Below are 15,142 nucleotides of genomic sequence, written 5' to 3' on the forward strand. Positions count from 1 at the left end.
ATATGTAAAATAATCAATATAAATGATATATTACTCTTAATGCATTTCAATGTTTTAGCAAATAAAAGTGTACAATTGCACTGTTCATTCAAGTTACGCATTCTGCTTTTTTCTACATTAACGGTGAATCCATGGAGCCCATTTAAGCTATGTATTAATGGAAGTCTATAGTAGACACCAGTACTGTTAGAGGAGTAAAGGTCGATGTTCATTCGGTGAGAGGCTTTAAATGCAAAATTCTGGGTTCCGCCCAAACACCATGTTTCTCTGGGAGTCTATGGGAGCTTTGTGAGCGCTATTTGCATTGAATCTGCAGATGATGGCCTATTGGATATTGGGCTTTTAATCACTGTATTTTTGTCCCATCTGGAATCCCGGCTTCTCTATATCGGGGCAGCACACCGTGAAAAAGCACACCACCACCACTAGGGGGAGCTAAAACCTTTCTGCCTGGGGTCCTCAGCTCCTGAAAATAAATCAAACACACAGTAAATGAATTGAAAAAAACGTCATGGTTACTGTTGTAACCTCCATTCCCAGATGGAGGGAACGAGATGTTGTGTTGATTAGGTGACACTAGGGGTCACCCTTGGGAGCCCAGACATCTCTGATCTTTGAGAAAAGGCCAATGAGAATTGGCGTGTGGGATTTGCATGCCACTTTTATGGTATAAAAGGAGTGCCGCTTACAAACACACACTTAGGTTTTGAACTGAGGAGCTGAGCCAAAGACCCGGCCATTTCAGCGGTTGGTTCAGTGTTGTGGCAAGAGGGACACAACATCTCATTCCCTCCATCAGGGAACGGAGGTTACAACAGTAATCGTGACGTTGTGTCGATGAGTTGACACTAGGGGTCCCAATGGAAAACGTCTCAAGAGCTGAACCGGGTTACGCAAACTGGTGGTGTGAGATGGGCAGAACTCTGTGTGTCTCGTAGCCAGCGCAGCAAGCCATCGCGTAACTACCCCAACACATAGGCAGGCAAGGGATCCCCTACACCTCAGGGAGCGGCTAACTGCTCAGAAGTTTAAGGACTGGCAGGTCCAGCCGTAGCCTTCTCTCTATTGTTCCCCCAAACAAGAACAAAATCGTTCAGCTAGGGGCCATATAAGGTCCACATTGGGGGGTGTCCCCACACAGAGGAGGACACCGTAGAGACCACACCCGGACCAGAGAGGGGGCGTGCGATCCAAGTAGATGTGAAGAGCACCTGTGCTATTAATTGATAGAAAGTAAGAACTAGCACTAGGACACAAGTTTGCTTCCAAAATAAGGGCCAGAATTGTGTATTCAAAATATAAATAGAAAACAACTTTATTTTTGACAATACAAAAATCCATTAAATTGCAAATCAATTAAAATTTGTTTCCCACCATCCATGTGAGGATACTTCCAAACCTCAGACTAAAATCTCACAATAAACTCCAGAAGGAGGAATACATATAAATAAATTTTATATATATAAGCAGTCACTCTGTCCAAAACACAAAATTACAGAAAGGAAGGAATAATTAAATGTATTTAAACAAAATAACAACAAAAAAGGAGCTTAGTCTTACAGATAGGACAGATGTGTATGAGGAGTTATCCATGGAAATCCCACTCCCATACACATGATCTGATGCAAAGATGGCATCAACCCCCAACCCCCCTTCACCCCCATCGAGAAACGCGGACGTAGTGGGTAAGTCTGACATGACGCATCCCAGATACTACCAATCCCGCTCTAAATAAGGGACGGTCACCTCTGATTGGCGGTCACAGCAGTAGCTCAACATCACGACCGAGAGTTAACCCATTCTGCCACATTAACATGGTGTATTTAATATTTCTATGAATGCATTTTTATATAGGCTGCTACACACCTGCATACCCAGAGAATGTTCTTCATTAATGGTCAAAAAGTTATTTATTTAATTCAATACACACCAAATGGGATGCAGAAGCAGCCGCTGTGTTCATTTCTTTTCTTTCATTCTTCTTTCTGTCTCTGTCTCATTACTAAATGCTTTTTCTTTCTGGCAGGCTCTCCTGAACCCTCCTTTTCGAACATATTATTGTCGTTCAATCATTCTCTCAGTCCCCCCTCTGCTCCCCCCACCCTAATCTCAATTTTTTCATATCTCTGACAGATCTGGCTGAGGTTTTAAATTATTTGAGAAAAGTGTGTTCCTGGTGTGACTAATGATACAAGATTTGGGAGCTATCAGACAGGGAGAGGTATTTTTCAACTAAAGAATGTAAGTCTACATAAGTCTAACTTAAATCACAAGAGCAGCCTCATATTCACCTCACCTTCCCTTGTGGAGCACTGCAGTTAGAGGGAGGAATTGTGTGTGGGTGTGTTGTGATGCAGTTTGACAAGCATCATGTCATTGTCAACACTAATAGAGGAGCAGAGAAGCATGATCTGTCTTCTGATCTCTTCTGATCTCTCTCTCTCTCTCTCTCTCTCTCTCTCTCTCTCTCTCTCTCTCTCTCCTTCTAGGCATGGAATCTGTCTAATGCTACTGGCTTGAATTGTCATCGATCAACATATAACTTTGTCAACTCACCGTTGCCATGTCAACTGCCCCTTGCCAGGCAGAGGTTTTCGAGCAAATGGCTTTCATCACTGACTCTCTTCCCTGCCCCTGTCCTTTTCATTGTCTCTTATCTTCTCTTCTCTTCGCCTCTTCTCTCTCCTGTCCTGTCCAGTCATTTCACCCCTTATCTCATGCCATCCATCTGTTTGTCACTACATCAGATTACTGAGCCTTATGAATCTCACTTTCTTTCACTCAGGTACTTTTTGCATTCCTGTTTGTATGTTTAAAACCTCTATCCTTAAAGACTTCATGAAAAGCCTGACAAGCAGTCACGAGTTTCCTGTGTTGCAGTATTTCCTGTTTAGTTTTTTTTGTGCAGATTTGCAGATGCAGATTTCAAAATCTGAATTTAATTGTGAATATTATACTTTAAAGCACTTTGGAGAATGTCAAACACCTCATAAGGCCAGACAGGCCTGACATTCTAAACAGCGCTGATGACGAAAAGACGAGAAAACAAAGTGTATGCCATTATTGTAGAAACACCAACAGTGCTGGGGACCCCGGATCAACAGCAATGATTAGCCACATGTAGAATGAGGCAGTTGTGTGCAGTAAGATAATGTGAAAAAAAAGGAAGATCGGTAGAGGACACATGCCTGTTAAAATAATATTAATAATAATATATTTGTGAATACAGCCTCTGAGAGCATTCCAATGTTTACATGTGTGAAGTAACATATTGTTAAACACCTTCTTTAGATGACTGAAGATGCTCCATACCAGCTAGGATGCGGTGTGATAAATTCATTTTCAGTATAGTTTCAAGCTTGTTCTTTGAAACATGAGTATATGAAAAGGAAAAAACATAACTTACAACATTCAGGACAACAAACAAAATGATTTAAAGTCCCCATTAAATAAAAATTGAAGCTACTTTGAAACTGCAGTTAATCTTAGTAAAACATTTCTGAGTTATCAGCATTTTCTGTCCAATAGAACTAGAAGAATTTGTCAGAAAATGTTGATAACTCAGAACTGTATTACTAAGATGAACTGCAGTTTCAAAGTAGTACTCCAGTCACTTGCACACTCATGTGTTTAATGTAATTTGTGTGTGTTGTTGTGTTGCTTATAGCAGGCCATGAACTTGTCTGAATCTGATTTCAAAATGTAACATACTATTTATGTAATATATATCCTTAATATAAACTTTAGGCTACATTAGACATATTTTTTTATGGTAAGAGCGGTCAGAAATTAATTAAATAGTAGTGTATCACAACCCGACTGAATCATGGATGAATTTATGTACCAGTAAATTAAAAGTAAACATCACAATGAAAGTATTGCAAAAGGGCTGTTGGATTCTGTCATTTTTACTGATCTTTGGTTTGCTGTTTGGTTACAGAGATTGCCTAGTTCGATTGACTAACGTTGTGTTCAACAGAGTCCATGTCCCCTGTCCTGGACCAAAAAAAACCCAAAAAGAATTCACATGACGTTTGAAGTACACTACTATGAGTGAGATGTAAGCCACAGTTTATCAATATAGAGTACATTAACTTCTATACTTTTTTAAACAGAGATCCCATTCAAGGAAATCATAAAGTTTACAGAAGAGTAAGTGATTGCACAGAAGTTGCAGTAGCTCCTGGAAGATAGCAATTACTTTATATGTGAAGCCTTAGACGTTACATTTGATTGAAGTTGTGCAATATCATATAGTGAAGCATACCTGTAGATCTGATTTTAAACAATGAAGTTTTTTGCAAACAGCTAAAATTCAATGACTGTTGACATGGCATGACTGGGATCCATTGAGTTTGTTGATGTTTTGGAATTTGACCCAGATCACCTGTATGTATGGTTGGTAGCTGGGCCAGTACTGTTTTGCTAAATGAGCTCCTTGTGAAATAACCTGGAATACTATGTGTCATCTCTCTAAGAAAGATTTTCTGATTTATGTACATTAACATTCAATTTAACTTTTCCAAATGTGTGTGGTGGTAGTTGCTATAAGGTTGAGAATCTATGGTATGAACTGCATAAAATGAATCAAAACTATTGTGTCAAATGCTGAGTAACCAGTTTACAAAAAACAGTTCAACACAATACCAGAATATCATACTGTTTGAACAATGTCATACATTGGTACTAGTAATTGTAACTAAAATATATGTAATATGAGAAATGCAAATTATATTTATGTGGCAGGTTGAGTTAAGCCCTCCCTGTTTTAGTGGTTAGTGTCACATTATTGCTGAGTGTCACGAACCCCTTTCCTCTGCCCCATCTCCGCTTCCTCGAGCACGCACCCATACACTCCGCGAGCATGCTCGCTTCCCGCTCCCTCGCTCCGCCCCCTTGAGCGCGTACGCTCTTTTTCCTCCCTCGAGCACTCACGCTCCTTTTGCTATTACGAGCTCTCGCTCGTAAACTCTCTCCCCCTCTGACTCATGCTTGCTTCTCACGCGCACCAGCCTGAACATTATGACCACTTGCACTCACGCGCTTCCTATCCCCACACATTAGATTCACCTGCACTCGTCTCGTCACCTTCATTGTTCACACCTGCACCTTCCCCTATAAATACCCAGCACTTCCGTTTCACGGGTGTTGGTTATTGTATGTATTTAGATTCCCGTGTTTATGCCCCCGCTAGTCTCGTCTAGTTTTGACCTCCCTACTTGTTACCTCTTAGCTTGCCAACTCCCCATCCCTCTAGTCCCCTCTTGCTACGTGTTTGTTTCATCCTGTTTACCCCGACATTGACCCTCGTTCCCCTCGACTACTCTCCCGGATTTGCCCCTTGTTTGTACTTTTGCCCGGACTGCTTTAATTTAATAAAGCAGTTTTCATCCGTCATTGTGACTGTCTCTACTTGTGTGTGTCGGGTTACACTGAGGGCCTATCAGCAGTCAATGACCGCCTATTTAAGGCTGGTACTTGTCATGTGGTGAACACGTCACATTCAGGGACCTAATGTTACTGGTGTCTGCCGTGTATCCTGAGAGGTAGGTGTTGTTGTGATTTTAGCAGTTAGCAGTCTGGCTAAATGGTTTCCAATGGATTAATCGTTAATATTAACTTCCCCTTTTTTAGTGGGACTCCAAGACGTCCCTGTGCCCGACTGCATGTCAACTGATGACTGGCTCACTCCCTGGTATGTTTAAGGGCATTTTAATTGAGCATCAGTGTTCTGGGTGGCAATTAGGCTTAGCTGTTCATGCTCTGTTTTTAACTAGCTGCAGCCCTTGGGTTCCAGTTAAGTTGTGCCTTTTTATGCCCACTGCTGAGCTTAATCATTGGAAATAAGCAGCGATCATCTTTTCTGTATTTAAGTCAGTTCTCTGGTATTGTGTTAAGTTGTCATTTTTTGCTTTGTTGTTCTTGATATATTGTCTTATTTTTGGTAGCTGCATTTGTATGACTGTCCTGCAAGAGCTGCTGTTTTGTTTCTATTTAGTTTTTTATGAAATTGTTTTGTTTCTATTGGATTTGTGTTTGTAGTCTACATTGCAAGCCTGTTTTTTCCATTGTTCTGTGTTTTCATTCCTAGCGGTGCTGGCTTCGTTTATGAAGCGTGTTATGCCGAGTTTACACTACACTATTTTAAGCCAGATTTTCACTCGCTGACAGTTTTGTGGGGATTGCTGACAAAAGCCTGAAATCGTAGGCAAATCGGAGCTTTCTCCCATGAGCGATCGCAATGTATGAATTATCAAAGACGCGATTTGAGAGAAGCACCAACGCGTTGTGGATTTCAGCGAGATATCTAGAATTTTAAATATCTGGACCTGTCTGTGATTCCTGTCACGACTACCTGGCTCACAGTAGCAATGACATAGGGGAGACCACACCATTTGTTCAGTTAAATCAAAAACAGTTTATTTAAACATTAAATTATACGATGACATAATTTAAATCAATAAATACATAAAGTAAGTAAATGAGAAACAAAAGGAAACTAATCCAAAGTGTAGTGCAAATCAGTTAAATGTAGACTATGTGTAATGCAAACAAACAAAAAGGAGTAGGATGGTGTTGCCGCCATAGCCATGCCGAGACGCACAGCCTAGAGCCTCCTAAGCAACTGGCAGGAGAGGTTTTTAAACAGTCCCGCCCATCAGCTGCTGCCAGATGGACCGAAAACAAACATCTCCCCCTTCAGACTGGGGGGAGAGAAATGGCCCAAACATTATTCGGTAATTGGTGGAGTGAGCACACCCAGCACGGCAAAGCCGGGCATGACATCACTCCCCCCCACAAAACAGAGACCCATATGGGACTCTGTAAAACTACATTCTACTCATTACACCATTTACCATAATCAATACTAAAAAACAAACCCAATAACAAACTACACCCCAAAAAACAATAAAATAACTAAATCCATTACACTTTTTAACCAGTATCCCGAAAAAATAATGTTAGATTAAACCAAACTCTCATCCCCATTCATCCACCCCTTTAATACAACAGCCACTACAAAAAAATAACCCATACTCACCTCCCATAATCCCCCACACCCACCCCTCCTTCCCACCCAGCAAATCCTGGTACCTGGATAGCAATTTAAGAATGGAAAGACTGGAGGCAAGAGAGAAGAACCAGAGACTGGAGAAGAGATAGGCACCCTTAACAGTCATCAAGAGCCCGTGACAAGGCATCAGCCATGACGTTCTCGGACCCCTTGATGTGTCTAATAAATAGATTATAAGGCTGTAGAAAAAGAGCCCAATGCATAAGGTGCTGGTTTGTATTTTGAAGAGAAGAGCGGAAAGTCAAAGGATTGTGATCAGAAAAGACCACCACAGGATGTAACCCACCACCAACATACACCTCAAAATGTTGAAGTGCCCAAATAAGAGCCAGGGTCTCCTTTTCAATGGTTGAATAGTTAAATTGATGACAATTAAGTTTCCGAGAAAAGTAGGAAACTGGTCTATCTATTCCATTTTCATCCTTTTGAAGGAGAACAGCCCCTGCCCCTACCTGGCTGGCATCTACTTGCAGCTGAAAGGGCTCCTCCAGCCTAGGAGCAGCCAAGACAGGAGCAGAACTCAGGAGAGACTTGGCGTTTTCGAATGCATGTTGACATTCATCAGTCCAATTAAACTTAACTGAACCCTTCAACAGGTTAGTTAGTGGAGCAACGACAGATGAAAAATTACAGCAAAAGTTCCTGTAATACCCTATCATACCAAGGAAACGCATCAATTCTTTCTTAGTGACAGGGCGTGGGAATTTATCAATGGCCAGAACTTTCGCTCTCACAGGCCGAACGTTCCCCTGTCCGACCACCTTTCCCAGATACACCACTGTAGCCTGAGCAAACTCACAAAACACAACCAAAAGCCATTCTCGTATAAGAATAGAGTCCCGACGGCAGTAATAAAAGCAGAGATCTCTTGTGCCCTAGGAGTAAGAGGAACCTGGTAATAACCTTTAAGCAAATCAAATTTGCTCACATAACGAGCCGCACCGACTTGATCCACACAATCCTCTATCCTAGGCAGTGGATACGAGTCTGGTTTTGTTACACTATTTACTTTTCTGTAATCTGTACAAAATCTGTACGCATGATCAGGTTTTTTGACTAACAAACAAGGCGAAGCCCAGCTGGAGTACGACTGTACGCGAGACCGTTTTCCAAAAGATATTTGACACTATCATCCAAACTTTTACGCTTATCAGGACCAGTGCGGTAAAACCTCTGATGGATTGGTTTTACATCACCGACTTCTATGTCATGCTCAATTAAAGTTGTGCAGGTCGGAGTATCTGAAAACAGACATGGAAATTCAAAGATCAACGCTTTCAATTCCAATTGCTGTTGCAAATCCAAATGATCTAATACTCCCTCTAATTTTCCCAACCTCTCTGAATTATTTAGACGAGCATGCAACATGGAATCGTCAGGGTCCTGCACATCATCTTCTAACTCTGAAGATGTTACAGACGTGCCTGCCATGACCAAAACAGACGATTCACCCTTAACACTAGAAGACTGTGACGATGCATAATATGGCTTAAGTAAATTGATATGACATAACTGTGTCGCTCGCCTACGATCAGGCGTAGCGACCACATAATTAGTCTCTGACACTTGACGAACCACACTGTAAGGCCCTGAATACTTTGCCCCAAAAGGAGAACCAGGAATAGGCAACAATGCCACCACCTGATCCCCTGGACTAAAGATACGAGCTTCTGCTTTGCGGTCATAATTTCGCTTCATTTTATTTTGGGCATCAGTCAAATTTTCGGTTGCCATTTTACATGCTAAAAGTAACCTGCATCGGAAACCATAGACATAACTTTACAAACTCTTGGGTGGTTCACTTGTATCCAGGTCACTTGAAAACACAGACAATGGGGTACGAACCTTGTGACCAAATACCAATTCATTGGGACTAAAACTGGTGCTTTCTTGCACAACCGCTCTAGCCGCCAACAATAGCCATGACAAACCATCCTCCCACTCCTGTTTCATCTCTATGCAATATGCACGCAAAAGAGACTTAAGAGTGGCGTGGAATCGCTCCAAAACCCCTTGACTTTGCGCATGGTATGCGCTACTCAAGTTGTGCTGAATACGCAGTTGTTTCAAGGCTGCTGCGAACGGTTTTGAAGTTAAATTTGAACCCCTATCACTTTGAATGATTCTCGGAAGACCAAATATTGAAATAAACTGTGACAATGATTTCAATACAGACCTTGTAGAAATGGTCCTCAAAGCATACGCAACCGGATATCGAGTTGCTTGGCACATGATGGTAAACAAATAAATACAGCCTGATTTTGAATGGGGTAAGGGGCCCACACAATCAATGATCAAATGCTCGAACGGCTTACCAACAGACGGAATAGGCTGTAAAGGCGCGGGCTTAACGACCGCATTTTGTTTACCTGCTACCTGACAGACATGACACGTTTTAACAAACCGTGCAACGTCCCTCTTTATACATGGCCAGTAGCAATGTTTTAACAATTGATCGTATGTTTTCTTTACCCCAAAATGACCCGCAATCTCCCCATGAGCTGTTTTTAGTGCCAGTTCACGAAACTTTTCAGGCATCACCACCTGCAAAACCTGACCTCTCACATCCATTCCTGCAGTAGGCAACCACCTTCTTATCAACAAACCATCCTTCACAAAATAACAACGATCTACATTGTCATCTGCAGCCAACTCAAAATATTTCTGTAAGCTCTGATCACTCTTTTGAGCCTCAACAATGTCAACTCGAGACAAAGGTACTGGTAACTGCGGAATAAATACCTGAGCAGACGTGTGCTTAGATACATCAGACGAATTTACATCCTGCTTATTCGCCATAGCGCGCGTCACAGCGCATGCCGTAAAAACCTCTGGAAAATCTTTTTGACACCTATCTGACTCATCCAAACAAACAACTCCATTCTTAACCACAGGAGGTGGTGAGACCTGATCAGGAAAAACACGATCATGAGCAAAATTATTACCCACAATCAGATCAACTCCCTCGATAGGTAAAGAAGAACGCACCGCAATCGTTACTTCCCTGTTCACAAAACCAGAAAACAATTGAATTTTGTGCAGCGGCACTGGAAATGACTGGAGACCAATTCCCCGTATTAACACACAATTTCCTGTATCAGATTCAGACGAGAAAGGCAAGACAGATTGACAAATGAAACTTTCTGATGCTCCCGTATCACGCAGAATTTTCACTGGAACACTATGTGCGTCTCCAACCAATGCCACAAAACCCTCCGTGACAAACGGTGCATAATCCGTTATAACAGATACAGAAAATTCAAGCTCATCACATTGTACATTACTCAAACCTTTATCAACTGACGCTGTACATTGTGGACGATTCAATGTCTTTTCTGGAATTTTCTTATCTTTTCTCCCTGAGCACACACCAGGAACAGATGAGGTGCAGAGACTAACTTTTCCTCCATCAACCTTCCCACGATTTCGCTCCAATAACACCGGGAAATTTCTTTTCCAATGATTTTTCCCAAAACAGTAATTACAGTCTGTTTTAAGATAGAAATCCGATGGTTTACCACTTGTTGTATTTGAAAACACAGATGTGTCCGTACTAACACGACTATAGCGACGTTCTTTGTAATTCATGTTAGGACGCGGACAAAAATCACAAGCTGGAGTTTTGTGGATGAGAGAAAAATTATCAGCAAGAACAGCGGCATCTGCTGCTGTTTTCACGTGATGTTCGCTAATATAAGTAGCTATGCGATCAGGCAAAGTGTTCTTAAGTTGTTCTAATATCATAAGATCACACAACTCATCAAAAGAATCAACCCCTTCAGCTGTAAGCCAACGATGAATAAAACTGGTTAATTCACCAGCCCATTCAGCGTAAGTCTGCTTGTCTGACTTTTTCCATGATCGAAAACGCTGCCTATAAGCCTCGGGAATTAACTCATAACACTTTAACACAGCTGTCTTAATGCATCGATAGACCCTCTTTTCAGAAGACGGTAAAGCCACAAATGCCTTCTGAGCACGGCCAATTAACATAGTTTGTAACAATACAATTTTATCCTCATCACTCCATTTTTGCTCAGTAGCAATATTCTCAAATAACGAAAAAAAACACATCTGGATCGTGCTCATTAAATTTAGGCAGGAACCTGATCATACCCGCCAGGCCAGACTGCTGCGATTTGTCAAGTTTGCCTTCAGCTACTAACTGCAGTCTAGTACGCTCAATCTCACACCCCTGCTCTAAACTTTTAAGCCTTTCCCATTCCAGCTCACAGTCCTTGTCTTTCTGTGCAGCTTCTAACCTTTTACGGTCCATTTCATTATCAAGCCTTCTTTGAACCAAATCGTCATCTAATTTTTTCCTTGCCAATTCTTGTTCTAATTCCAATGTCTTTTGTTTCACTAGTAAATCATGTTGTAGTTTTAACATTTCGACTTGTTGTTCAAATGTTAATACACTGGATTTTTGCTGTGGATCTACAAACAACCTCGGAGTGGGCTCACTATCTAAAGTGCGCTCACTATCGGAGTCCGACGCTCCCTGACTACAGCGCTCCGGCAATTTCTCATCGGGTAAAACATCCTTGTTAATTAAACACGCACGAATGAAGTCAAGCAGCTCATGCTTCTTAGCTCCCCTCGGCAATGTTACATCAATTTTATAGTGCTTGGCCACACTATGCAATTGTTTAATATTCAACGCTGCAAGCAAAACCACTGAAGGAGCAACCAAAAACTCCTCAAGTCTACTCATTATTACAACTTAAATTACAAGTCACCCATCAACAATCAAACCAGGCTATAGTCTAAACACCCAATAACATTACATCTAACCAAATCAACAAAACCTAGATCTATACCTCAACGTCTTTTGGGTTACTAAATTCCAACCACACAAATTAAATCAGGCGAAGCGGAATGTAGCTCATATTACAGGACAACTACAGAGTTTTCCCCCTAAACATTTACCCCCCTACTAATCTAACCTATCTTCACACTAAGTCCAAGAACAAGGCTAATTTACTCACCAATACCGATGGAATCGTACTGTCCCGACCGAAGTCAATTCAGCCGGTGCCCCACGGCGGTGCCCTCGTTCAGACTTCAGTGACCAGCAACCTAAACCCACAAAGCCTAAGCGCACTAATTGGGTATAAAACAGACTCCGTAAGATGCCATGCACATTAGTAGACCTACAAACACACTTCGCCACTCAGCAAATACCTCTGGTTGGAAAAAAATCGCTCTAATCTGTGCAAACTACTCCCAAAAATGTCTCTTTCACAACCCAAAGGACTAACTTTAGCGATCAAAATACTAAACTGCTAACGTAACATTCAATTCATCAACTAAACACCTGATGCGGAACTCCCCAACAAACAAACACAACGTGTGCCAGCTGATTAGACTACTAGGCTACTATCGGCTAATCACCGTTACGTTTCATTCACAAAATGTGAACCAATGACGTAGCACTACCCACGCAACCCAGCCTACACAATATTGCGAATTAATAGTAGTCTACTCACAATTCGGGATCCAAAGGCTGGACGAGCCCCCATATGTCACGACTACCTGGCTCACAGTAGCAATGACATAGGGGAGACCACACCATTTGTTCAGTTAAATCAAAAACAGTTTATTTAAACATTAAATTATATGATGATATAATTTAAATCAATAAATACATAAAGTCAGTAAATGAGAAACAAAAGGAAACTAAAACAAAGTGTAGTGCAAATCAGTTAAATGTAGACTATGTGTAATGCAAACAAACAAAAAGGAGTAGGATGGTGTTTCCGCCATAGCCATGCCAAGACGCACAGCCTAGAGCCTCCTAGAGCCTCCTAAGCAACTGGCAGGAGAGGTTTTTAAACAGTTCCGCCCATCAGCTGCTGCCAGATGGACCGAAAACAAACAGCTCCCCCTTCAGACTGGGGGGAGAGAAATGGCCCAAACATTATTCGGTAATTGGTGGAGTGAGCACACCCAGCACGGCAAAGCCGGGCGTGACATTCCAAATCGTGCAATGTGAAATACGTTTTGACTGAATACAACTGCAGCGTTGACATACAGCCAATGAGAGCGCAAGAAAAGGGGCACAGGAAGTTTCAGTGGGAGGAGTCCTGATGTACCTGCAGCAGAACATCAACTAGCATTGCTGCAGTATTAAGAAAGTTTCATTGGACCGAAGAAATTAGCGGAACATTGGCATTGCCTATTTGATGTTTCCTCTGGACTGTACCACAACCGGTGGAGAAAGAGAAGAGTTGGAGAGAAATTGCCAATTCTCTTGGACAGTCAGGTAAGCAAATGGGTAGATTTTTCAGTAGGAGATACTTTTTCATATTGTAACCAATAAAATAAATTATTAAAAACATACACATCATATCCTGAAATTCCTAACATGATCATGCATTTATTTTCATATCTCGTATCACTTCTCATGTGTACTCTGTTGTGAAACGTAATTTCGAGTCCAGGCAGAGTCGTCGGAGATTCGTCAGTAGTGAAATGTTTTGTAATGTGTTCACTGTCATCAATTCATTGTGTAATTTGAAAATGCTACGACTTCCATGACAAGACAGACAGCTGTGTAATATGAATGGATCTGATGTCTTTGAAAGTCGTGTAGCGTGTAGGAGGCATTAGGCTTCTTGAGTATCATGACCATTCATTCAAACGCCATATTTTTTTGTTTCTCTCTCTCCTCTCTCTCTCTCACTGCTGCTCCACGTTGGCCTTTTCCCTCTCGTTTAAATTTTACAGTTTTTGGGGAGGGGTACTACACTGTTACAGGAAGTACCCCCACCCCAATTTTTATTTAGGTTTCCCTCCCCTTGTCCCCTCCCTCATCCAGGTAGACTGGGATGACCTGCCGGCAGACGGGGCAAAAGGCACACCCCTTCCCAGGGAAGGGGGGGGGGGTGTATGTCAAGCCGGGGGCTCCCTAGCCTGAGAGAACGAGGGAGGAATGTGGCAGGGCAGAGGGCTGGGTTGTGATTCTACACACCCGGTCCCTTATCAGGCTAATCAAGCCTCCAAGAGGGATAAAGACCAATTGCAGACGGTGGTGTGGGAGAGAGAGATCGTTAACGGACATGTCCATTATGTGTGTGTGTTTGTCTTTTAAGTTAATCATTAAAATATTATTTATGTCATCAAGCCGGTTCTCGCCTCCTCCTTTCCATTGAACTGCTTTACAGTAATTTACATTTACTGACATGGACTTTGAGGTATTTATTAAAGCTACACTATGTAATTTCTGTTAAAAAACAAGGTTATTAACGAGAGTGCAGCAAAAATCCATCTTCCAAACCATGTCTTTACACACGTGTATGTAGTGAAATACAATAATTATACTGCAGTTGGTGCAGAACTTTTCACTTGCTAGCACATGTGTGTATTTCTTTATAAAAGCAATCATGTATATAAATAAATCCTTTTGTCCTAGGCTTGCCAAGGACATGTGAGTTTTGAAATGATGTTGACCACTGGTTGGTAAAAATGACAATCTAAAAATGTGTTATTGCTGTGGCCTATTTGGACAGAATATCCTGCAGTGTTAAAAACTTGACTATGTTTGACCTTATCAGACTAGCAATCATTATGTCTAATGTTAACGAACGTTGCAATGTCATTTATTTCAAAGTATCAATTTTTCCAATAAGTCAACAGCATAAGAAAGCATATGGCACTTATCTGCTCCTTTCATATATCCATCTTTTCTTTCGTTATTTATTTGTCCATTCACTCTCATAAGATGTCCTTTATCCATGTGTACACTGGTGCCTCGAACCACATTCATCCACGCAGAGGAGCAGAGCCGAAGCACAATTTACGTCATTACCAAAACAATGTTCTTCCTCAAGATGCATGCAGTTTTATTAATTTCTTACCTCTAGAGGGCCAAAAGTTACATAGTGTAGCTTTAACATAATACATTTATTTAATGATACACTGACTCATATTTACAGTAATCTGGATAGAAACAGGACTTCTATAGCTCTTCCTAACAGTCATTAAGGTTTCCATAGTTCTAGCATATAGTTTATTTCTTTATGGGGATGATCTTGTAATGCATATTTATTTGTTTTCTTGTTTCCT

The sequence above is a fragment of the Xyrauchen texanus genome, chromosome 24 (assembly GCF_025860055.1).
Source record: "Xyrauchen texanus isolate HMW12.3.18 chromosome 24, RBS_HiC_50CHRs, whole genome shotgun sequence".
In the NCBI taxonomy this organism is placed as follows: Eukaryota; Metazoa; Chordata; class Actinopteri; order Cypriniformes; family Catostomidae; genus Xyrauchen; species Xyrauchen texanus.